The sequence below is a fragment of the Anarhichas minor genome, unplaced genomic scaffold, assembly GCF_050575085.1.
Source record: "Anarhichas minor isolate MPS153535 unplaced genomic scaffold, ASM5057508v1 ptg000025l, whole genome shotgun sequence".
NCBI lineage: Eukaryota > Metazoa > Chordata > Actinopteri > Perciformes > Anarhichadidae > Anarhichas > Anarhichas minor.
This window is the reverse complement of record NW_027466471.1, coordinates 1,090,717-1,113,414: the sequence shown is the minus strand read 5'-3', so window position 1 is coordinate 1,113,414 and position 22,698 is coordinate 1,090,717. Positions and strand designations below refer to the sequence as shown.

Here is a 22,698-nt window from a genome sequence, read left to right as displayed (position 1 = left end):
CATCGACCCACAGCTTTCCGACGTCAGATGGGGGCTGTGTCCAACCATTTGTGTGTTAAAAAAACACAAGGGGCTGTGTTAGTGGGGTCAACGGCAATGAATACTGATTCAAGACGTCGTGTTTGCGGAACATATTAATGCACTTAAAGGCTCATTAGATGGCAAAACAAAGCAAATTTAGGTTTTTTTCAGTCAGGATGGCCGAGCGGTCCAAGGCGCTGCGTTCAGGTCGCAGTCTCCACTGGAGGCGTGGGTTCGAATCCCACTTCTGACAGCAATTGTTTTTCACTGGTTGCGTTGACTGTAACATGATATTGTGAAAGAAAGCTTAGCAATGCTTTGTATGTCAAGGAGCAGGCATTTGACAAAATACTGCACGACTACTGCAACAGCAGCATTTGTAAGCCTCTACATTATCAACCAATGTAATCTGACCATGTGTTTGTAAACAGTTGGCCTATATTTTGCTGGATTCATTGTTTGTAGAAAGTCTCTCAAAACAATTTCTTTACTTGTCATTTCCCAAATCCTCTGCTGATCTTACTAAAATTCTGAAGTTAGCCTGAAACGGTTTCTGTGTCTTGTTAGCTTCTTTGTCATTGGTAACGTTGTATGCCTTCGATGTCCTATTCCCTGCACAGATAACGTACTAGCGGATGCCAAATAAGAAACTGTCTACCAAAACTGTGTATTTTTTGAGGGCGTAGAGGTTCCATGGTGTAATGGTTAGCACTCTGGACTCTGAATCCAATGATCTGAGTTCAAATCTCAGTGGAACCTGATTTTAAGCTAGAGTAAAGGTCAAAAAATGCAACCTTTCCACATCTCAGCAAAAGTTGGACTGGTGAGGCCATCTTGCTTCAGGTACAAGTGAGACCGGAGAGGAGTGTCTTGACCTTCACCGGAGTGATCTAAGAATGAAGTACTATTGACAGGGAGCAAAATGGTTTCCACTTTAATCATGGATGCACACTTTGTATTGTGTCTTGTAATCACCATAAAAAAAGAAGTTTGACTGAGATTTCAACTCAGGTTCTTGCCGTTAGAGTCTAAAGTGTTCGTCATCAAGGGACCCGTATACTCCATCAGAGGTGGCTGTTGGATGGTCGACCAGCTTTGGAAACCCCATCGACCCACAGCTTTCCGACGTCAGATGGGGGCTGTGTCCAACCATTTGTGTGTTAAAAAAACACAAGGGGCTGTGTTAGTGGGGTCAACGGCAATGAATACTGATTCAAGACGTCGTGTTTGCGGAACATATTAATGCACTTAAAGGCTCATTAGATGGCAAAACAAAGCAAATTTAGGTTTTTTTCAGTCAGGATGGCCGAGCGGTCCAAGGCGCTGCGTTCAGGTCGCAGTCTCCACTGGAGGCGTGGGTTCGAATCCCACTTCTGACAGCAATTGTTTTTCACTGGTTGCGTTGACTGTAACATGATATTGTGAAAGAAAGCTTAGCAATGCTTTGTATGTCAAGGAGCAGGCATTTGACAAAATACTGCACGACTACTGCAACAGCAGCATTTGTAAGCCTCTACATTATCAACCAATGTAATCTGACCATGTGTTTGTAAACAGTTGGCCTATATTTTGCTGGATTCATTGTTTGTAGGAAGTCTCTCAAAACAATTTCTTTACTTGTCATTTCCCAAATCCTCTGCTGATCTTACTAAAATTCTGAAGTTAGCCTGAAACGGTTTCTGTGTCTTGTTAGCTTCTTTGTCATTGGTAACGTTGTACGCCTTCGATGTCCTATTCCTTGCACAGATAACGTACTAGCGGATGCCAAATAAGAAACGGTCTACCAAAACTGTGTATTTTTTGAGGGCGTAGAGGTTCCATGGTGTAATGGTTAGCACTCTGGACTCTGAATCCAGTGATCTGAGTTCAAATCTCAGTGGAACCTGATTTTAAGCTAGAGTAAAGGTCAAAAAATGCAACCTTTCCACATCTCAGCAAAAGTTGGACTGGTGAGGCCATCTTGCTTCAGGTACAAGTGAGACCGGAGAGGAGTGTCTTGACCTTCACCGGAGTGATCTAAGAATGAAGTACTATTGACAGGGAGCAAAATGGTTTCCACTTTAATCATGGATGCACACTTTGTATTGTGTCTTGTAATCACCATAAAAAAAGAAGTTTGACTGAGATTTCAACTCAGGTTCTTGCCGTTAGAGTCTAAAGTGTTCGTCATCAAGGGACCCGTATACTCCATCAGAGGTCGATCAGCTTTGGAAACCCCATCGACCCACAGCTTTCCGACGTCAGATGGGGGCTGTGTCCAACCATTTGTGTGTTAAAAAAACACAAGGGGCTGTGTTAGTGGGGTCAACGGCAATGAATACTGATTCAAGACGTCGTGTTTGCGGAACATATTAATGCACTTAAAGGCTCATTAGATGGCAAAACAAAGCAAATTTAGGTTTTTTTCAGTCAGGATGGCCGAGCGGTCCAAGGCGCTGCGTTCAGGTCGCAGTCTCCACTGGAGGCGTGGGTTAGAATCCCACTTCTGACAGCAATTGTTTTTCACTGGTTGCGTTGACTGTAACATGATATTGTGAAAGAAAGCTTAGCAATGCTTTGTATGTCAAGGAGCAGGCATTTGACAAAATACTGCACGACTACTGCAACAGCAGCATTTGTAAGCCTCTACATTATCAACCAATGTAATCTGACCATGTGTTTGTAAACAGTTGGCCTATATTTTGCTGGATTCATTGTTTGTAGGAAGTCTCTCAAAACAATTTCTTTACTTGTCATTTCCCAAATCCTCTGCTGATCTTACTAAAATTCTGAAGTTAGCCTGAAACGGTTTCTGTGTCTTGTTAGCTTCTTTGTCATTGGTAACGTTGTATGCCTTCGATGTCCTATTCCCTGCACAGATAACGTACTAGCGGATGCCAAATAAGAAACTGTCTACCAAAACTGTGTATTTTTTGAGGGCGTAGAGGTTCCATGGTGTAATGGTTAGCACTCTGGGCTCTGAATCCAGTGATCTGAGTTCAAATCTCAGTGGAACCTGATTTTAAGCTAGAGTAAAGGTCAAAAAATGCAACCTTTCCACATCTCAGCAAAAGTTGGACTGGTGAGGCCATCTTGCTTCAGGTACAAGTGAGACCGGAGAGGAGTGTCTTGACCTTCACCGGAGTGATCTAAGAATGAAGTACTATTGACAGGGAGCAAAATGGTTTCCACTTTAATCATGGATGCACACTTTGTATTGTGTCTTGTAATCACCATAAAACAAGAAGTTTGACTGAGATTTCAACTCAGGTTCTTGCCGTTAGAGTCTAAAGTGTTCGTCATCAAGGGACCCGTATACTCCATCAGAGGTGGCTGTTGGATGGTCGACCAGCTTTGGAAACCCCATCGACCCACAGCTTTCCGACGTCAGATGGGGGCTGTGTCCAACCATTTGTGTGTTAAAAAAACACAAGGGGCTGTGTTAGTGGGGTCAACGGCAATGAATACTGATTCAAGACGTCGTGTTTGCGGAACATATTAATGCACTTAAAGGCTCATTAGATGGCAAAACAAAGCAAATTTAGGTTTTTTTCAGTCAGGATGGCCGAGCGGTCCAAGGCGCTGCGTTCAGGTCGCAGTCTCCACTGGAGGCGTGGGTTAGAATCCCACTTCTGACAGCAATTGTTTTTCACTGGTTGCGTTGACTGTAACATGATATTGTGAAAGAAAGCTTAGCAATGCTTTGTATGTCAAGGAGCAGGCATTTGACAAAATACTGCACGACTACTGCAACAGCAGCATTTGTAAGCCTCTACATTATCAACCAATGTAATCTGACCATGTGTTTGTAAACAGTTGGCCTATATTTTGCTGGATTCATTGTTTGTAGGAAGTCTCTCAAAACAATTTCTTTACTTGTCATTTCCCAAATCCTCTGCTGATCTTACTAAAATTCTGAAGTTAGCCTGAAACGGTTTCTGTGTCTTGTTAGCTTCTTTGTCATTGGTAACGTTGTATGCCTTCGATGTCCTATTCCCTGCACAGATAACGTACTAGCGGATGCCAAATAAGAAACTGTCTACCAAAACTGTGTATTTTTTGAGGGCGTAGAGGTTCCATGGTGTAATGGTTAGCACTCTGGGCTCTGAATCCAGTGATCTGAGTTCAAATCTCAGTGGAACCTGATTTTAAGCTAGAGTAAAGGTCAAAAAATGCAACCTTTCCACATCTCAGCAAAAGTTGGACTGGTGAGGCCATCTTGCTTCAGGTACAAGTGAGACCGGAGAGGAGTGTCTTGACCTTCACCGGAGTGATCTAAGAATGAAGTACTATTGACAGGGAGCAAAATGGTTTCCACTTTAATCATGGATGCACACTTTGTATTGTGTCTTGTAATCACCATAAAACAAGAAGTTTGACTGAGATTTCAACTCAGGTTCTTGCCGTTAGAGTCTAAAGTGTTCGTCATCAAGGGACCCGTATACTCCATCAGAGGTGGCTGTTGGATGGTCGACCAGCTTTGGAAACCCCATCGACCCACAGCTTTCCGACGTCAGATGGGGGCTGTGTCCAACCATTTGTGTGTTAAAAAAACACAAGGGGCTGTGTTAGTGGGGTCAACGGCAATGAATACTGATTCAAGACGTCGTGTTTGCGGAACATATTAATGCACTTAAAGGCTCATTAGATGGCAAAACAAAGCAAATTTAGGTTTTTTTCAGTCAGGATGGCCGAGCGGTCCAAGGCGCTGCGTTCAGGTCGCAGTCTCCACTGGAGGCGTGGGTTAGAATCCCACTTCTGACAGCAACTGTTTTTCACTGGTTGCGTTGACTGTAACATGATATTGTGAAAGAAAGCTTAGCAATGCTTTGTATGTCAAGGAGCAGGCATTTGACAAAATACTGCACGACTACTGCAACAGCAGCATTTGTAAGCCTCTACATTATCAACCAATGTAATCTGACCATGTGTTTGTAAACAGTTGGCCTATATTTTGCTGGATTCATTGTTTGTAGGAAGTCTCTCAAAACAATTTCTTTACTTGTCATTTCCCAAATCCTCTGCTGATCTTACTAAAATTCTGAAGTTAGCCTGAAACGGTTTCTGTGTCTTGTTAGCTTCTTTGTCATTGGTAACGTTGTATGCCTTCGATGTCCTATTCCCTGCACAGATAACGTACTAGCGGATGCCAAATAAGAAACTGTCTACCAAAACTGTGTATTTTTTGAGGGCGTAGAGGTTCCATGGTGTAATGGTTAGCACTCTGGGCTCTGAATCCAGTGATCTGAGTTCAAATCTCAGTGGAACCTGATTTTAAGCTAGAGTAAAGGTCAAAAAATGCAACCTTTCCACATCTCAGCAAAAGTTGGACTGGTGAGGCCATCTTGCTTCAGGTACAAGTGAGACCGGAGAGGAGTGTCTTGACCTTCACCGGAGTGATCTAAGAATGAAGTACTATTGACAGGGAGCAAAATGGTTTCCACTTTAATCATGGATGCACACTTTGTATTGTGTCTTGTAATCACCATAAAACAAGAAGTTTGACTGAGATTTCAACTCAGGTTCTTGCCGTTAGAGTCTAAAGTGTTCGTCATCAAGGGACCCGTATACTCCATCAGAGGTGGCTGTTGGATGGTCGACCAGCTTTGGAAACCCCATCGACCCACAGCTTTCCGACGTCAGATGGGGGCTGTGTCCAACCATTTGTGTGTTAAAAAAACACAAGGGGCTGTGTTAGTGGGGTCAACGGCAATGAATACTGATTCAAGACGTCGTGTTTGCGGAACATATTAATGCACTTAAAGGCTCATTAGATGGCAAAACAAAGCAAATTTAGGTTTTTTTCAGTCAGGATGGCCGAGCGGTCCAAGGCGCTGCGTTCAGGTCGCAGTCTCCACTGGAGGCGTGGGTTAGAATCCCACTTCTGACAGCAATTGTTTTTCACTGGTTGCGTTGACTGTAACATGATATTGTGAAAGAAAGCTTAGCAATGCTTTGTATGTCAAGGAGCAGGCATTTGACAAAATACTGCACGACTACTGCAACAGCAGCATTTGTAAGCCTCTACATTATCAACCAATGTAATCTGACCATGTGTTTGTAAACAGTTGGCCTATATTTTGCTGGATTCATTGTTTGTAGGAAGTCTCTCAAAACAATTTCTTTACTTGTCATTTCCCAAATCCTCTGCTGATCTTACTAAAATTCTGAAGTTAGCCTGAAACGGTTTCTGTGTCTTGTTAGCTTCTTTGTCATTGGTAACGTTGTATGCCTTCGATGTCCTATTCCCTGCACAGATAACGTACTAGCGGATGCCAAATAAGAAACTGTCTACCAAAACTGTGTATTTTTTGAGGGCGTAGAGGTTCCATGGTGTAATGGTTAGCACTCTGGGCTCTGAATCCAGTGATCTGAGTTCAAATCTCAGTGGAACCTGATTTTAAGCTAGAGTAAAGGTCAAAAAATGCAACCTTTCCACATCTCAGCAAAAGTTGGACTGGTGAGGCCATCTTGCTTCAGGTACAAGTGAGACCGGAGAGGAGTGTCTTGACCTTCACCGGAGTGATCTAAGAATGAAGTACTATTGACAGGGAGCAAAATGGTTTCCACTTTAATCATGGATGCACACTTTGTATTGTGTCTTGTAATCACCATAAAACAAGAAGTTTGACTGAGATTTCAACTCAGGTTCTTGCCGTTAGAGTCTAAAGTGTTCGTCATCAAGGGACCCGTATACTCCATCAGAGGTGGCTGTTGGATGGTCGACCAGCTTTGGAAACCCCATCGACCCACAGCTTTCCGACGTCAGATGGGGGCTGTGTCCAACCATTTGTGTGTTAAAAAAACACAAGGGGCTGTGTTAGTGGGGTCAACGGCAATGAATACTGATTCAAGACGTCGTGTTTGCGGAACATATTAATGCACTTAAAGGCTCATTAGATGGCAAAACAAAGCAAATTTAGGTTTTTTTCAGTCAGGATGGCCGAGCGGTCCAAGGCGCTGCGTTCAGGTCGCAGTCTCCACTGGAGGCGTGGGTTAGAATCCCACTTCTGACAGCAATTGTTTTTCACTGGTTGCGTTGACTGTAACATGATATTGTGAAAGAAAGCTTAGCAATGCTTTGTATGTCAAGGAGCAGGCATTTGACAAAATACTGCACGACTACTGCAACAGCAGCATTTGTAAGCCTCTACATTATCAACCAATGTAATCTGACCATGTGTTTGTAAACAGTTGGCCTATATTTTGCTGGATTCATTGTTTGTAGGAAGTCTCTCAAAACAATTTCTTTACTTGTCATTTCCCAAATCCTCTGCTGATCTTACTAAAATTCTGAAGTTAGCCTGAAACGGTTTCTGTGTCTTGTTAGCTTCTTTGTCATTGGTAACGTTGTATGCCTTCGATGTCCTATTCCCTGCACAGATAACGTACTAGCGGATGCCAAATAAGAAACTGTCTACCAAAACTGTGTATTTTTTGAGGGCGTAGAGGTTCCATGGTGTAATGGTTAGCACTCTGGGCTCTGAATCCAGTGATCTGAGTTCAAATCTCAGTGGAACCTGATTTTAAGCTAGAGTAAAGGTCAAAAAATGCAACCTTTCCACATCTCAGCAAAAGTTGGACTGGTGAGGCCATCTTGCTTCAGGTACAAGTGAGACCGGAGAGGAGTGTCTTGACCTTCACCGGAGTGATCTAAGAATGAAGTACTATTGACAGGGAGCAAAATGGTTTCCACTTTAATCATGGATGCACACTTTGTATTGTGTCTTGTAATCACCATAAAACAAGAACTTTGACTGAGATTTCAACTCAGGTTCTTGCCGTTAGAGTCTAAAGTGTTCGTCATCAAGGGACCCGTATACTCCATCAGAGGTGGCTGTTGGATGGTCGACCAGCTTTGGAAACCCCATCGACCCACAGCTTTCCGACGTCAGATGGGGGCTGTGTCCAACCATTTGTGTGTTAAAAAAACACAAGGGGCTGTGTTAGTGGGGTCAACGGCAATGAATACTGATTCAAGACGTCGTGTTTGCGGAACATATTAATGCACTTAAAGGCTCATTAGATGGCAAAACAAAGCAAATTTAGGTTTTTTTCAGTCAGGATGGCCGAGCGGTCCAAGGCGCTGCGTTCAGGTCGCAGTCTCCACTGGAGGCGTGGGTTAGAATCCCACTTCTGACAGCAATTGTTTTTCACTGGTTGCGTTGACTGTAACATGATATTGTGAAAGAAAGCTTAGCAATGCTTTGTATGTCAAGGAGCAGGCATTTGACAAAATACTGCACGACTACTGCAACAGCAGCATTTGTAAGCCTCTACATTATCAACCAATGTAATCTGACCATGTGTTTGTAAACAGTTGGCCTATATTTTGCTGGATTCATTGTTTGTAGGAAGTCTCTCAAAACAATTTCTTTACTTGTCATTTCCCAAATCCTCTGCTGATCTTACTAAAATTCTGAAGTTAGCCTGAAACGGTTTCTGTGTCTTGTTAGCTTCTTTGTCATTGGTAACGTTGTATGCCTTCGATGTCCTATTCACTGCACAGATAACGTACTAGCGGATGCCAAATAAGAAACTGTCTACCAAAACTGTGTATTTTTTGAGGGCGTAGAGGTTCCATGGTGTAATGGTTAGCACTCTGGGCTCTGAATCCAGTGATCTGAGTTCAAATCTCAGTGGAACCTGATTTTAAGCTAGAGTAAAGGTCAAAAAATGCAACCTTTCCACATCTCAGCAAAAGTTGGACTGGTGAGGCCATCTTGCTTCAGGTACAAGTGAGACCGGAGAGGAGTGTCTTGACCTTCACCGGAGTGATCTAAGAATGAAGTACTATTGACAGGGAGCAAAATGGTTTCCACTTTAATCATGGATGCACACTTTGTATTGTGTCTTGTAATCACCATAAAACAAGAAGTTTGACTGAGATTTCAACTCAGGTTCTTGCCGTTAGAGTCTAAAGTGTTCCTCATCAAGGGACCCGTATACTCCATCAGAGGTGGCTGTTGGATGGTCGACCAGCTTTGGAAACCCCATCGACCCACAGCTTTCCGACGTCAGATGGGGGCTGTGTCCAACCATTTGTGTGTTAAAAAAACACAAGGGGCTGTGTTAGTGGGGTCAACGGCAATGAATACTGATTCAAGACGTCGTGTTTGCGGAACATATTAATGCACTTAAAGGCTCATTAGATGGCAAAACAAAGCAAATTTAGGTTTTTTTCAGTCAGGATGGCCGAGCGGTCCAAGGCGCTGCGTTCAGGTCGCAGTCTCCACTGGAGGCGTGGGTTAGAATCCCACTTCTGACAGCAATTGTTTTTCACTGGTTGCGTTGACTGTAACATGATATTGTGAAAGAAAGCTTAGCAATGCTTTGTATGTCAAGGAGCAGGCATTTGACAAAATACTGCACGACTACTGCAACAGCAGCATTTGTAAGCCTCTACATTATCAACCAATGTAATCTGACCATGTGTTTGTAAACAGTTGGCCTATATTTTGCTGGATTCATTGTTTGTAGGAAGTCTCTCAAAACAATTTCTTTACTTGTCATTTCCCAAATCCTCTGCTGATCTTACTAAAATTCTGAAGTTAGCCTGAAACGGTTTCTGTGTCTTGTTAGCTTCTTTGTCATTGGTAACGTTGTATGCCTTCGATGTCCTATTCCCTGCACAGATAACGTACTAGCGGATGCCAAATAAGAAACTGTCTACCAAAACTGTGTATTTTTTGAGGGCGTAGAGGTTCCATGGTGTAATGGTTAGCACTCTGGGCTCTGAATCCAGTGATCTGAGTTCAAATCTCAGTGGAACCTGATTTTAAGCTAGAGTAAAGGTCAAAAAATGCAACCTTTCCACATCTCAGCAAAAGTTGGACTGGTGAGGCCATCTTGCTTCAGGTACAAGTGAGACCGGAGAGGAGTGTCTTGACCTTCACCGGAGTGATCTAAGAATGAAGTACTATTGACAGGGAGCAAAATGGTTTCCACTTTAATCATGGATGCACACTTTGTATTGTGTCTTGTAATCACCATAAAACAAGAAGTTTGACTGAGATTTCAACTCAGGTTCTTGCCGTTAGAGTCTAAAGTGTTCGTCATCAAGGGACCCGTATACTCCATCAGAGGTGGCTGTTGGATGGTCGACCAGCTTTGGAAACCCCATCGACCCACAGCTTTCCGACGTCAGATGGGGGCTGTGTCCAACCATTTGTGTGTTAAAAAAACACAAGGGGCTGTGTTAGTGGGGTCAACGGCAATGAATACTGATTCAAGACGTCGTGTTTGCGGAACATATTAATGCACTTAAAGGCTCATTAGATGGCAAAACAAAGCAAATTTAGGTTTTTTTCAGTCAGGATGGCCGAGCGGTCCAAGGCGCTGCGTTCAGGTCGCAGTCTCCACTGGAGGCGTGGGTTAGAATCCCACTTCTGACAGCAATTGTTTTTCACTGGTTGCGTTGACTGTAACATGATATTGTGAAAGAAAGCTTAGCAATGCTTTGTATGTCAAGGAGCAGGCATTTGACAAAATACTGCACGACTACTGCAACAGCAGCATTTGTAAGCCTCTACATTATCAACCAATGTAATCTGACCATGTGTTTGTAAACAGTTGGCCTATATTTTGCTGGATTCATTGTTTGTAGGAAGTCTCTCAAAACAATTTCTTTACTTGTCATTTCCCAAATCCTCTGCTGATCTTACTAAAATTCTGAAGTTAGCCTGAAACGGTTTCTGTGTCTTGTTAGCTTCTTTGTCATTGGTAACGTTGTATGCCTTCGATGTCCTATTCCCTGCACAGATAACGTACTAGCGGATGCCAAATAAGAAACTGTCTACCAAAACTGTGTATTTTTTGAGGGCGTAGAGGTTCCATGGTGTAATGGTTAGCACTCTGGGCTCTGAATCCAGTGATCTGAGTTCAAATCTCAGTGGAACCTGATTTTAAGCTAGAGTAAAGGTCAAAAAATGCAACCTTTCCACATCTCAGCAAAAGTTGGACTGGTGAGGCCATCTTGCTTCAGGTACAAGTGAGACCGGAGAGGAGTGTCTTGACCTTCACCGGAGTGATCTAAGAATGAAGTACTATTGACAGGGAGCAAAATGGTTTCCACTTTAATCATGGATGCACACTTTGTATTGTGTCTTGTAATCACCATAAAACAAGAAGTTTGACTGAGATTTCAACTCAGGTTCTTGCCGTTAGAGTCTAAAGTGTTCGTCATCAAGGGACCCGTATACTCCATCAGAGGTGGCTGTTGGATGGTCGACCAGCTTTGGAAACCCCATCGACCCACAGCTTTCCGACGTCAGATGGGGGCTGTGTCCAACCATTTGTGTGTTAAAAAAACACAAGGGGCTGTGTTAGTGGGGTCAACGGCAATGAATACTGATTCAAGACGTCGTGTTTGCGGAACATATTAATGCACTTAAAGGCTCATTAGATGGCAAAACAAAGCAAATTTAGGTTTTTTTCAGTCAGGATGGCCGAGCGGTCCAAGGCGCTGCGTTCAGGTCGCAGTCTCCACTGGAGGCGTGGGTTAGAATCCCACTTCTGACAGCAATTGTTTTTCACTGGTTGCGTTGACTGTAACATGATATTGTGAAAGAAAGCTTAGCAATGCTTTGTATGTCAAGGAGCAGGCATTTGACAAAATACTGCACGACTACTGCAACAGCAGCATTTGTAAGCCTCTACATTATCAACCAATGTAATCTGACCATGTGTTTGTAAACAGTTGGCCTATATTTTGCTGGATTCATTGTTTGTAGGAAGTCTCTCAAAACAATTTCTTTACTTGTCATTTCCCAAATCCTCTGCTGATCTTACTAAAATTCTGAAGTTAGCCTGAAACGGTTTCTGTGTCTTGTTAGCTTCTTTGTCATTGGTAACGTTGTATGCCTTCGATGTCCTATTCCCTGCACAGATAACGTACTAGCGGATGCCAAATAAGAAACTGTCTACCAAAACTGTGTATTTTTTGAGGGCGTAGAGGTTCCATGGTGTAATGGTTAGCACTCTGGGCTCTGAATCCAGTGATCTGAGTTCAAATCTCAGTGGAACCTGATTTTAAGCTAGAGTAAAGGTCAAAAAATGCAACCTTTCCACATCTCAGCAAAAGTTGGACTGGTGAGGCCATCTTGCTTCAGGTACAAGTGAGACCGGAGAGGAGTGTCTTGACCTTCACCGGAGTGATCTAAGAATGAAGTACTATTGACAGGGAGCAAAATGGTTTCCACTTTAATCATGGATGCACACTTTGTATTGTGTCTTGTAATCACCATAAAACAAGAAGTTTGACTGAGATTTCAACTCAGGTTCTTGCCGTTAGAGTCTAAAGTGTTCGTCATCAAGGGACCCGTATACTCCATCAGAGGTGGCTGTTGGATGGTCGACCAGCTTTGGAAACCCCATCGACCCACAGCTTTCCGACGTCAGATGGGGGCTGTGTCCAACCATTTGTGTGTTAAAAAAACACAAGGGGCTGTGTTAGTGGGGTCAACGGCAATGAATACTGATTCAAGACGTCGTGTTTGCGGAACATATTAATGCACTTAAAGGCTCATTAGATGGCAAAACAAAGCAAATTTAGGTTTTTTTCAGTCAGGATGGCCGAGCGGTCCAAGGCGCTGCGTTCAGGTCGCAGTCTCCACTGGAGGCGTGGGTTAGAATCCCACTTCTGACAGCAATTGTTTTTCACTGGTTGCGTTGACTGTAACATGATATTGTGAAAGAAAGCTTAGCAATGCTTTGTATGTCAAGGAGCAGGCATTTGACAAAATACTGCACGACTACTGCAACAGCAGCATTTGTAAGCCTCTACATTATCAACCAATGTAATCTGACCATGTGTTTGTAAACAGTTGGCCTATATTTTGCTGGATTCATTGTTTGTAGGAAGTCTCTCAAAACAATTTCTTTACTTGTCATTTCCCAAATCCTCTGCTGATCTTACTAAAATTCTGAAGTTAGCCTGAAACGGTTTCTGTGTCTTGTTAGCTTCTTTGTCATTGGTAACGTTGTATGCCTTCGATGTCCTATTCCCTGCACAGATAACGTACTAGCGGATGCCAAATAAGAAACTGTCTACCAAAACTGTGTATTTTTTGAGGGCGTAGAGGTTCCATGGTGTAATGGTTAGCACTCTGGGCTCTGAATCCAGTGATCTGAGTTCAAATCTCAGTGGAACCTGATTTTAAGCTAGAGTAAAGGTCAAAAAATGCAACCTTTCCACATCTCAGCAAAAGTTGGACTGGTGAGGCCATCTTGCTTCAGGTACAAGTGAGACCGGAGAGGAGTGTCTTGACCTTCACCGGAGTGATCTAAGAATGAAGTACTATTGACAGGGAGCAAAATGGTTTCCACTTTAATCATGGATGCACACTTTGTATTGTGTCTTGTAATCACCATAAAACAAGAAGTTTGACTGAGATTTCAACTCAGGTTCTTGCCGTTAGAGTCTAAAGTGTTCGTCATCAAGGGACCCGTATACTCCATCAGAGGTGGCTGTTGGATGGTCGACCAGCTTTGGAAACCCCATCGACCCACAGCTTTCCGACGTCAGATGGGGGCTGTGTCCAACCATTTGTGTGTTAAAAAAACACAAGGGGCTGTGTTAGTGGGGTCAACGGCAATGAATACTGATTCAAGACGTCGTGTTTGCGGAACATATTAATGCACTTAAAGGCTCATTAGATGGCAAAACAAAGCAAATTTAGGTTTTTTTCAGTCAGGATGGCCGAGCGGTCCAAGGCGCTGCGTTCAGGTCGCAGTCTCCACTGGAGGCGTGGGTTAGAATCCCACTTCTGACAGCAATTGTTTTTCACTGGTTGCGTTGACTGTAACATGATATTGTGAAAGAAAGCTTAGCAATGCTTTGTATGTCAAGGAGCAGGCATTTGACAAAATACTGCACGACTACTGCAACAGCAGCATTTGTAAGCCTCTACATTATCAACCAATGTAATCTGACCATGTGTTTGTAAACAGTTGGCCTATATTTTGCTGGATTCATTGTTTGTAGGAAGTCTCTCAAAACAATTTCTTTACTTGTCATTTCCCAAATCCTCTGCTGATCTTACTAAAATTCTGAAGTTAGCCTGAAACGGTTTCTGTGTCTTGTTAGCTTCTTTGTCATTGGTAACGTTGTATGCCTTCGATGTCCTATTCCCTGCACAGATAACGTACTAGCGGATGCCAAATAAGAAACTGTCTACCAAAACTGTGTATTTTTTGAGGGCGTAGAGGTTCCATGGTGTAATGGTTAGCACTCTGGGCTCTGAATCCAGTGATCTGAGTTCAAATCTCAGTGGAACCTGATTTTAAGCTAGAGTAAAGGTCAAAAAATGCAACCTTTCCACATCTCAGCAAAAGTTGGACTGGTGAGGCCATCTTGCTTCAGGTACAAGTGAGACCGGAGAGGAGTGTCTTGACCTTCACCGGAGTGATCTAAGAATGAAGTACTATTGACAGGGAGCAAAATGGTTTCCACTTTAATCATGGATGCACACTTTGTATTGTGTCTTGTAATCACCATAAAACAAGAAGTTTGACTGAGATTTCAACTCAGGTTCTTGCCGTTAGAGTCTAAAGTGTTCGTCATCAAGGGACCCGTATACTCCATCAGAGGTGGCTGTTGGATGGTCGACCAGCTTTGGAAACCCCATCGACCCACAGCTTTCCGACGTCAGATGGGGGCTGTGTCCAACCATTTGTGTGTTAAAAAAACACAAGGGGCTGTGTTAGTGGGGTCAACGGCAATGAATACTGATTCAAGACGTCGTGTTTGCGGAACATATTAATGCACTTAAAGGCTCATTAGATGGCAAAACAAAGCAAATTTAGGTTTTTTTCAGTCAGGATGGCCGAGCGGTCCAAGGCGCTGCGTTCAGGTCGCAGTCTCCACTGGAGGCGTGGGTTAGAATCCCACTTCTGACAGCAATTGTTTTTCACTGGTTGCGTTGACTGTAACATGATATTGTGAAAGAAAGCTTAGCAATGCTTTGTATGTCAAGGAGCAGGCATTTGACAAAATACTGCACGACTACTGCAACAGCAGCATTTGTAAGCCTCTACATTATCAACCAATGTAATCTGACCATGTGTTTGTAAACAGTTGGCCTATATTTTGCTGGATTCATTGTTTGTAGGAAGTCTCTCAAAACAATTTCTTTACTTGTCATTTCCCAAATCCTCTGCTGATCTTACTAAAATTCTGAAGTTAGCCTGAAACGGTTTCTGTGTCTTGTTAGCTTCTTTGTCATTGGTAACGTTGTATGCCTTCGATGTCCTATTCCCTGCACAGATAACGTACTAGCGGATGCCAAATAAGAAACTGTCTACCAAAACTGTGTATTTTTTGAGGGCGTAGAGGTTCCATGGTGTAATGGTTAGCACTCTGGGCTCTGAATCCAGTGATCTGAGTTCAAATCTCAGTGGAACCTGATTTTAAGCTAGAGTAAAGGTCAAAAAATGCAACCTTTCCACATCTCAGCAAAAGTTGGACTGGTGAGGCCATCTTGCTTCAGGTACAAGTGAGACCGGAGAGGAGTGTCTTGACCTTCACCGGAGTGATCTAAGAATGAAGTACTATTGACAGGGAGCAAAATGGTTTCCACTTTAATCATGGATGCACACTTTGTATTGTGTCTTGTAATCACCATAAAACAAGAAGTTTGACTGAGATTTCAACTCAGGTTCTTGCCGTTAGAGTCTAAAGTGTTCGTCATCAAGGGACCCGTATACTCCATCAGAGGTGGCTGTTGGATGGTCGACCAGCTTTGGAAACCCCATCGACCCACAGCTTTCCGACGTCAGATGGGGGCTGTGTCCAACCATTTGTGTGTTAAAAAAACACAAGGGGCTGTGTTAGTGGGGTCAACGGCAATGAATACTGATTCAAGACGTCGTGTTTGCGGAACATATTAATGCACTTAAAGGCTCATTAGATGGCAAAACAAAGCAAATTTAGGTTTTTTTCAGTCAGGATGGCCGAGCGGTCCAAGGCGCTGCGTTCAGGTCGCAGTCTCCACTGGAGGCGTGGGTTAGAATCCCACTTCTGACAGCAATTGTTTTTCACTGGTTGCGTTGACTGTAACATGATATTGTGAAAGAAAGCTTAGCAATGCTTTGTATGTCAAGGAGCAGGCATTTGACAAAATACTGCACGACTACTGCAACAGCAGCATTTGTAAGCCTCTACATTATCAACCAATGTAATCTGACCATGTGTTTGTAAACAGTTGGCCTATATTTTGCTGGATTCATTGTTTGTAGGAAGTCTCTCAAAACAATTTCTTTACTTGTCATTTCCCAAATCCTCTGCTGATCTTACTAAAATTCTGAAGTTAGCCTGAAACGGTTTCTGTGTCTTGTTAGCTTCTTTGTCATTGGTAACGTTGTATGCCTTCGATGTCCTATTCCCTGCACAGATAACGTACTAGCGGATGCCAAATAAGAAACTGTCTACCAAAACTGTGTATTTTTTGAGGGCGTAGAGGTTCCATGGTGTAATGGTTAGCACTCTGGGCTCTGAATCCAGTGATCTGAGTTCAAATCTCAGTGGAACCTGATTTTAAGCTAGAGTAAAGGTCAAAAAATGCAACCTTTCCACATCTCAGCAAAAGTTGGACTGGTGAGGCCATCTTGCTTCAGGTACAAGTGAGACCGGAGAGGAGTGTCTTGACCTTCACCGGAGTGATCTAAGAATGAAGTACTATTGACAGGGAGCAAAATGGTTTCCACTTTAATCATGGATGCACACTTTGTATTGTGTCTTGTAATCACCATAAAACAAGAAGTTTGACTGAGATTTCAACTCAGGTTCTTGCCGTTAGAGTCTAAAGTGTTCGTCATCAAGGGACCCGTATACTCCATCAGAGGTGGCTGTTGGATGGTCGACCAGCTTTGGAAACCCCATCGACCCACAGCTTTCCGACGTCAGATGGGGGCTGTGTCCAACCATTTGTGTGTTAAAAAAACACAAGGGGCTGTGTTAGTGGGGTCAACGGCAATGAATACTGATTCAAGACGTCGTGTTTGCGGAACATATTAATGCACTTAAAGGCTCATTAGATGGCAAAACAAAGCAAATTTAGGTTTTTTTCAGTCAGGATGGCCGAGCGGTCCAAGGCGCTGCGTTCAGGTCGCAGTCTCCACTGGAGGCGTGGGTTAGAATCCCACTTCTGACAGCAATTGTTTTTCACTGGTTGCGTTGACTGTAACATGATATTGTGAAAGAAAGCTTAGCAATGCTTTGTATGTCAAGGAGCAGGCATTTGACAAAATACTGCACGACTACTGCAACAGCAGCATTTGTAAGCCTCTACATTATCAACCAATGTAATCTGACCATGTGTTTGTAAACAGTTGGCCTATATTTTGCTGGATTCATTGTTTGTAGGAAGTCTCTCAAAACAATTTCTTTACTTGTCATTTCCCAAATCCTCTGCTGATCTTACTAAAATTCTGAAGTTAGCCTGAAACGGTTTCTGTGTCTTGTTAGCTTCTTTGTCATTGGTAACGTTGTATGCCTTCGATGTCCTATTCCCTGCACAGATAACGTACTAGCGGATGCCAAATAAGAAACTGTCTACCAAAACTGTGTATTTTTTGAGGGCGTAGAGGTTCCATGGTGTAATGGTTAGCACTCTGGGCTCTGAATCCAGTGATCTGAGTTCAAATCTCAGTGGAACCTGATTTTAAGCTAGAGTAAAGGTCAAAAAATGCAACCTTTCCACATCTCAGCAAAAGTTGGACTGGTGAGGCCATCTTGCTTCAGGTACAAGTGAGACCGGAGAGGAGTGTCTTGACCTTCACCGGAGTGATCTAAGAATGAAGTACTATTGACAGGGAGCAAAATGGTTTCCACTTTAATCATGGATGCACACTTTGTATTGTGTCTTGTAATCACCATAAAACAAGAAGTTTGACTGAGATTTCAACTCAGGTTCTTGCCGTTAGAGTCTAAAGTGTTCGTCATCAAGGGACCCGTATACTCCATCAGAGGTGGCTGTTGGATGGTCGACCAGCTTTGGAAACCCCATCGACCCACAGCTTTCCGACGTCAGATGGGGGCTGTGTCCAACCATTTGTGTGTTAAAAAAACACAAGGGGCTGTGTTAGTGGGGTCAACGGCAATGAATACTGATTCAAGACGTCGTGTTTGCGGAACATATTAATGCACTTAAAGGCTCATTAGATGGCAAAACAAAGCAAATTTAGGTTTTTTTCAGTCAGGATGGCCGAGCGGTCCAAGGCGCTGCGTTCAGGTCGCAGTCTCCACTGGAGGCGTGGGTTAGAATCCCACTTCTGACAGCAATTGTTTTTCACTGGTTGCGTTGACTGTAACATGATATTGTGAAAGAAAGCTTAGCAATGCTTTGTATGTCAAGGAGCAGGCATTTGACAAAATACTGCACGACTACTGCAACAGCAGCATTTGTAAGCCTCTACATTATCAACCAATGTAATCTGACCATGTGTTTGTAAACAGTTGGCCTATATTTTGCTGGATTCATTGTTTGTAGGAAGTCTCTCAAAACAATTTCTTTACTTGTCATTTCCCAAATCCTCTGCTGATCTTACTAAAATTCTGAAGTTAGCCTGAAACGGTTTCTGTGTCTTGTTAGCTTCTTTGTCATTGGTAACGTTGTATGCCTTCGATGTCCTATTCCCTGCACAGATAACGTACTAGCGGATGCCAAATAAGAAACTGTCTACCAAAACTGTGTATTTTTTGAGGGCGTAGAGGTTCCATGGTGTAATGGTTAGCACTCTGGGCTCTGAATCCAGTGATCTGAGTTCAAATCTCAGTGGAACCTGATTTTAAGCTAGAGTAAAGGTCAAAAAATGCAACCTTTCCACATCTCAGCAAAAGTTGGACTGGTGAGGCCATCTTGCTTCAGGTACAAGTGAGACCGGAGAGGAGTGTCTTGACCTTCACCGGAGTGATCTAAGAATGAAGTACTATTGACAGGGAGCAAAATGGTTTCCACTTTAATCATGGATGCACACTTTGTATTGTGTCTTGTAATCACCATAAAACAAGAAGTTTGACTGAGATTTCAACTCAGGTTCTTGCCGTTAGAGTCTAAAGTGTTCGTCATCAAGGGACCCGTATACTCCATCAGAGGTGGCTGTTGGATGGTCGACCAGCTTTGGAAACCCCATCGACCCACAGCTTTCCGACGTCAGATGGGGGCTGTGTCCAACCATTTGTGTGTTAAAAAAACACAAGGGGCTGTGTTAGTGGGGTCAACGGCAATGAATACTGATTCAAGACGTCGTGTTTGCGGAACATATTAATGCACTTAAAGGCTCATTAGATGGCAAAACAAAGCAAATTTAGGTTTTTTTCAGTCAGGATGGCCGAGCGGTCCAAGGCGCTGCGTTCAGGTCGCAGTCTCCACTGGAGGCGTGGGTTAGAATCCCACTTCTGACAGCAATTGTTTTTCACTGGTTGCGTTGACTGTAACATGATATTGTGAAAGAAAGCTTAGCAATGCTTTGTATGTCAAGGAGCAGGCATTTGACAAAATACTGCACGACTACTGCAACAGCAGCATTTGTAAGCCTCTACATTATCAACCAATGTAATCTGACCATGTGTTTGTAAACAGTTGGCCTATATTTTGCTGGATTCATTGTTTGTAGGAAGTCTCTCAAAACAATTTCTTTACTTGTCATTTCCCAAATCCTCTGCTGATCTTACTAAAATTCTGAAGTTAGCCTGAAACGGTTTCTGTGTCTTGTTAGCTTCTTTGTCATTGGTAACGTTGTATGCCTTCGATGTCCTATTCCCTGCACAGATAACGTACTAGCGGATGCCAAATAAGAAACTGTCTACCAAAACTGTGTATTTTTTGAGGGCGTAGAGGTTCCATGGTGTAATGGTTAGCACTCTGGGCTCTGAATCCAGTGATCTGAGTTCAAATCTCAGTGGAACCTGATTTTAAGCTAGAGTAAAGGTCAAAAAATGCAACCTTTCCACATCTCAGCAAAAGTTGGACTGGTGAGGCCATCTTGCTTCAGGTACAAGTGAGACCGGAGAGGAGTGTCTTGACCTTCACCGGAGTGATCTAAGAATGAAGTACTATTGACAGGGAGCAAAATGGTTTCCACTTTAATCATGGATGCACACTTTGTATTGTGTCTTGTAATCACCATAAAACAAGAAGTTTGACTGAGATTTCAACTCAGGTTCTTGCCGTTAGAGTCTAAAGTGTTCGTCATCAAGGGACCCGTATACTCCATCAGAGGTGGCTGTTGGATGGTCGACCAGCTTTGGAAACCCCATCGACCCACAGCTTTCCGACGTCAGATGGGGGCTGTGTCCAACCATTTGTGTGTTAAAAAAACACAAGGGGCTGTGTTAGTGGGGTCAACGGCAATGAATACTGATTCAAGACGTCGTGTTTGCGGAACATATTAATGCACTTAAAGGCTCATTAGATGGCAAAACAAAGCAAATTTAGGTTTTTTTCAGTCAGGATGGCCGAGCGGTCCAAGGCGCTGCGTTCAGGTCGCAGTCTCCACTGGAGGCGTGGGTTAGAATCCCACTTCTGACAGCAATTGTTTTTCACTGGTTGCGTTGACTGTAACATGATATTGTGAAAGAAAGCTTAGCAATGCTTTGTATGTCAAGGAGCAGGCATTTGACAAAATACTGCACGACTACTGCAACAGCAGCATTTGTAAGCCTCTACATTATCAACCAATGTAATCTGACCATGTGTTTGTAAACAGTTGGCCTATATTTTGCTGGATTCATTGTTTGTAGGAAGTCTCTCAAAACAATTTCTTTACTTGTCATTTCCCAAATCCTCTGCTGATCTTACTAAAATTCTGAAGTTAGCCTGAAACGGTTTCTGTGTCTTGTTAGCTTCTTTGTCATTGGTAACGTTGTATGCCTTCGATGTCCTATTCCCTGCACAGATAACGTACTAGCGGATGCCAAATAAGAAACTGTCTACCAAAACTGTGTATTTTTTGAGGGCGTAGAGGTTCCATGGTGTAATGGTTAGCACTCTGGGCTCTGAATCCAGTGATCTGAGTTCAAATCTCAGTGGAACCTGATTTTAAGCTAGAGTAAAGGTCAAAAAATGCAACCTTTCCACATCTCAGCAAAAGTTGGACTGGTGAGGCCATCTTGCTTCAGGTACAAGTGAGACCGGAGAGGAGTGTCTTGACCTTCACCGGAGTGATCTAAGAATGAAGTACTATTGACAGGGAGCAAAATGGTTTCCACTTTAATCATGGATGCACACTTTGTATTGTGTCTTGTAATCACCATAAAACAAGAAGTTTGACTGAGATTTCAACTCAGGTTCTTGCCGTTAGAGTCTAAAGTGTTCGTCATCAAGGGACCCGTATACTCCATCAGAGGTGGCTGTTGGATGGTCGACCAGCTTTGGAAACCCCATCGACCCACAGCTTTCCGACGTCAGATGGGGGCTGTGTCCAACCATTTGTGTGTTAAAAAAACACAAGGGGCTGTGTTAGTGGGGTCAACGGCAATGAATACTGATTCAAGACGTCGTGTTTGCGGAACATATTAATGCACTTAAAGGCTCATTAGATGGCAAAACAAAGCAAATTTAGGTTTTTTTCAGTCAGGATGGCCGAGCGGTCCAAGGCGCTGCGTTCAGGTCGCAGTCTCCACTGGAGGCGTGGGTTAGAATCCCACTTCTGACAGCAATTGTTTTTCACTGGTTGCGTTGACTGTAACATGATATTGTGAAAGAAAGCTTAGCAATGCTTTGTATGTCAAGGAGCAGGCATTTGACAAAATACTGCACGACTACTGCAACAGCAGCATTTGTAAGCCTCTACATTATCAACCAATGTAATCTGACCATGTGTTTGTAAACAGTTGGCCTATATTTTGCTGGATTCATTGTTTGTAGGAAGTCTCTCAAAACAATTTCTTTACTTGTCATTTCCCAAATCCTCTGCTGATCTTACTAAAATTCTGAAGTTAGCCTGAAACGGTTTCTGTGTCTTGTTAGCTTCTTTGTCATTGGTAACGTTGTATGCCTTCGATGTCCTATTCCCTGCACAGATAACGTACTAGCGGATGCCAAATAAGAAACTGTCTACCAAAACTGTGTATTTTTTGAGGGCGTAGAGGTTCCATGGTGTAATGGTTAGCACTCTGGGCTCTGAATCCAGTGATCTGAGTTCAAATCTCAGTGGAACCTGATTTTAAGCTAGAGTAAAGGTCAAAAAATGCAACCTTTCCACATCTCAGCAAAAGTTGGACTGGTGAGGCCATCTTGCTTCAGGTACAAGTGAGACCGGAGAGGAGTGTCTTGACCTTCACCGGAGTGATCTAAGAATGAAGTACTATTGACAGGGAGCAAAATGGTTTCCACTTTAATCATGGATGCACACTTTGTATTGTGTCTTGTAATCACCATAAAACAAGAACTTTGACTGAGATTTCAACTCAGGTTCTTGCCGTTAGAGTCTAAAGTGTTCGTCATCAAGGGACCCGTATACTCCATCAGAGGTGGCTGTTGGATGGTCGACCAGCTTTGGAAACCCCATCGACCCACAGCTTTCCGACGTCAGATGGGGGCTGTGTCCAACCATTTGTGTGTTAAAAAAACACAAGGGGCTGTGTTAGTGGGGTCAACGGCAATGAATACTGATTCAAGACGTCGTGTTTGCGGAACATATTAATGCACTTAAAGGCTCATTAGATGGCAAAACAAAGCAAATTTAGGTTTTTTTCAG

At 43.1% G+C, this 22,698-nt stretch overlaps 19 non-coding genes across 19 annotated transcripts; all 19 read left to right on the top strand.

Annotated features, from left to right (window-relative positions):
* Nucleotides 1–191: 191 nt before the first annotated feature.
* On the top strand, nucleotides 192–274 carry trnal-cag (transfer RNA leucine (anticodon CAG)). The gene has a single exon. It is a non-coding gene; the product is annotated as a tRNA-Leu (tRNA).
* A 434-nt stretch (nucleotides 275–708) lies between these two features.
* On the top strand, nucleotides 709–780 carry trnaq-cug (transfer RNA glutamine (anticodon CUG)). The gene has a single exon. It is a non-coding gene; the product is annotated as a tRNA-Gln (tRNA).
* A 537-nt stretch (nucleotides 781–1,317) lies between these two features.
* On the top strand, nucleotides 1,318–1,400 carry trnal-cag (transfer RNA leucine (anticodon CAG)). Its single transcript has one exon. It is a non-coding gene; the product is annotated as a tRNA-Leu (tRNA).
* Nucleotides 1,401–1,834: 434 nt separating this feature from the next.
* On the top strand, nucleotides 1,835–1,906 carry trnaq-cug (transfer RNA glutamine (anticodon CUG)). Its single transcript has one exon. It is a non-coding gene; the product is annotated as a tRNA-Gln (tRNA).
* Nucleotides 1,907–6,324: 4,418 nt separating this feature from the next.
* trnaq-cug (transfer RNA glutamine (anticodon CUG)) lies at nucleotides 6,325–6,396 on the top strand. The gene has a single exon. It is a non-coding gene; the product is annotated as a tRNA-Gln (tRNA).
* Nucleotides 6,397–7,450: 1,054 nt separating this feature from the next.
* Nucleotides 7,451–7,522, top strand: trnaq-cug (transfer RNA glutamine (anticodon CUG)). The gene has a single exon. It is a non-coding gene; the product is annotated as a tRNA-Gln (tRNA).
* Nucleotides 7,523–8,576: 1,054 nt separating this feature from the next.
* On the top strand, nucleotides 8,577–8,648 carry trnaq-cug (transfer RNA glutamine (anticodon CUG)). The gene has a single exon. It is a non-coding gene; the product is annotated as a tRNA-Gln (tRNA).
* A 1,054-nt stretch (nucleotides 8,649–9,702) lies between these two features.
* trnaq-cug (transfer RNA glutamine (anticodon CUG)) lies at nucleotides 9,703–9,774 on the top strand. The gene has a single exon. It is a non-coding gene; the product is annotated as a tRNA-Gln (tRNA).
* A 1,054-nt stretch (nucleotides 9,775–10,828) lies between these two features.
* trnaq-cug (transfer RNA glutamine (anticodon CUG)) lies at nucleotides 10,829–10,900 on the top strand. The gene has a single exon. It is a non-coding gene; the product is annotated as a tRNA-Gln (tRNA).
* A 1,054-nt stretch (nucleotides 10,901–11,954) lies between these two features.
* trnaq-cug (transfer RNA glutamine (anticodon CUG)) lies at nucleotides 11,955–12,026 on the top strand. The gene has a single exon. It is a non-coding gene; the product is annotated as a tRNA-Gln (tRNA).
* A 1,054-nt stretch (nucleotides 12,027–13,080) lies between these two features.
* trnaq-cug (transfer RNA glutamine (anticodon CUG)) lies at nucleotides 13,081–13,152 on the top strand. The gene has a single exon. It is a non-coding gene; the product is annotated as a tRNA-Gln (tRNA).
* Nucleotides 13,153–14,206: 1,054 nt separating this feature from the next.
* On the top strand, nucleotides 14,207–14,278 carry trnaq-cug (transfer RNA glutamine (anticodon CUG)). The gene has a single exon. It is a non-coding gene; the product is annotated as a tRNA-Gln (tRNA).
* A 1,054-nt stretch (nucleotides 14,279–15,332) lies between these two features.
* trnaq-cug (transfer RNA glutamine (anticodon CUG)) lies at nucleotides 15,333–15,404 on the top strand. The gene has a single exon. It is a non-coding gene; the product is annotated as a tRNA-Gln (tRNA).
* A 1,054-nt stretch (nucleotides 15,405–16,458) lies between these two features.
* trnaq-cug (transfer RNA glutamine (anticodon CUG)) lies at nucleotides 16,459–16,530 on the top strand. Its single transcript has one exon. It is a non-coding gene; the product is annotated as a tRNA-Gln (tRNA).
* A 1,054-nt stretch (nucleotides 16,531–17,584) lies between these two features.
* Nucleotides 17,585–17,656, top strand: trnaq-cug (transfer RNA glutamine (anticodon CUG)). Its single transcript has one exon. It is a non-coding gene; the product is annotated as a tRNA-Gln (tRNA).
* Nucleotides 17,657–18,710: 1,054 nt separating this feature from the next.
* Nucleotides 18,711–18,782, top strand: trnaq-cug (transfer RNA glutamine (anticodon CUG)). The gene has a single exon. It is a non-coding gene; the product is annotated as a tRNA-Gln (tRNA).
* Nucleotides 18,783–19,836: 1,054 nt separating this feature from the next.
* Nucleotides 19,837–19,908, top strand: trnaq-cug (transfer RNA glutamine (anticodon CUG)). Its single transcript has one exon. It is a non-coding gene; the product is annotated as a tRNA-Gln (tRNA).
* Nucleotides 19,909–20,962: 1,054 nt separating this feature from the next.
* Nucleotides 20,963–21,034, top strand: trnaq-cug (transfer RNA glutamine (anticodon CUG)). The gene has a single exon. It is a non-coding gene; the product is annotated as a tRNA-Gln (tRNA).
* Nucleotides 21,035–22,088: 1,054 nt separating this feature from the next.
* Nucleotides 22,089–22,160, top strand: trnaq-cug (transfer RNA glutamine (anticodon CUG)). The gene has a single exon. It is a non-coding gene; the product is annotated as a tRNA-Gln (tRNA).
* Nucleotides 22,161–22,698: the final 538 nt, after the last annotated feature.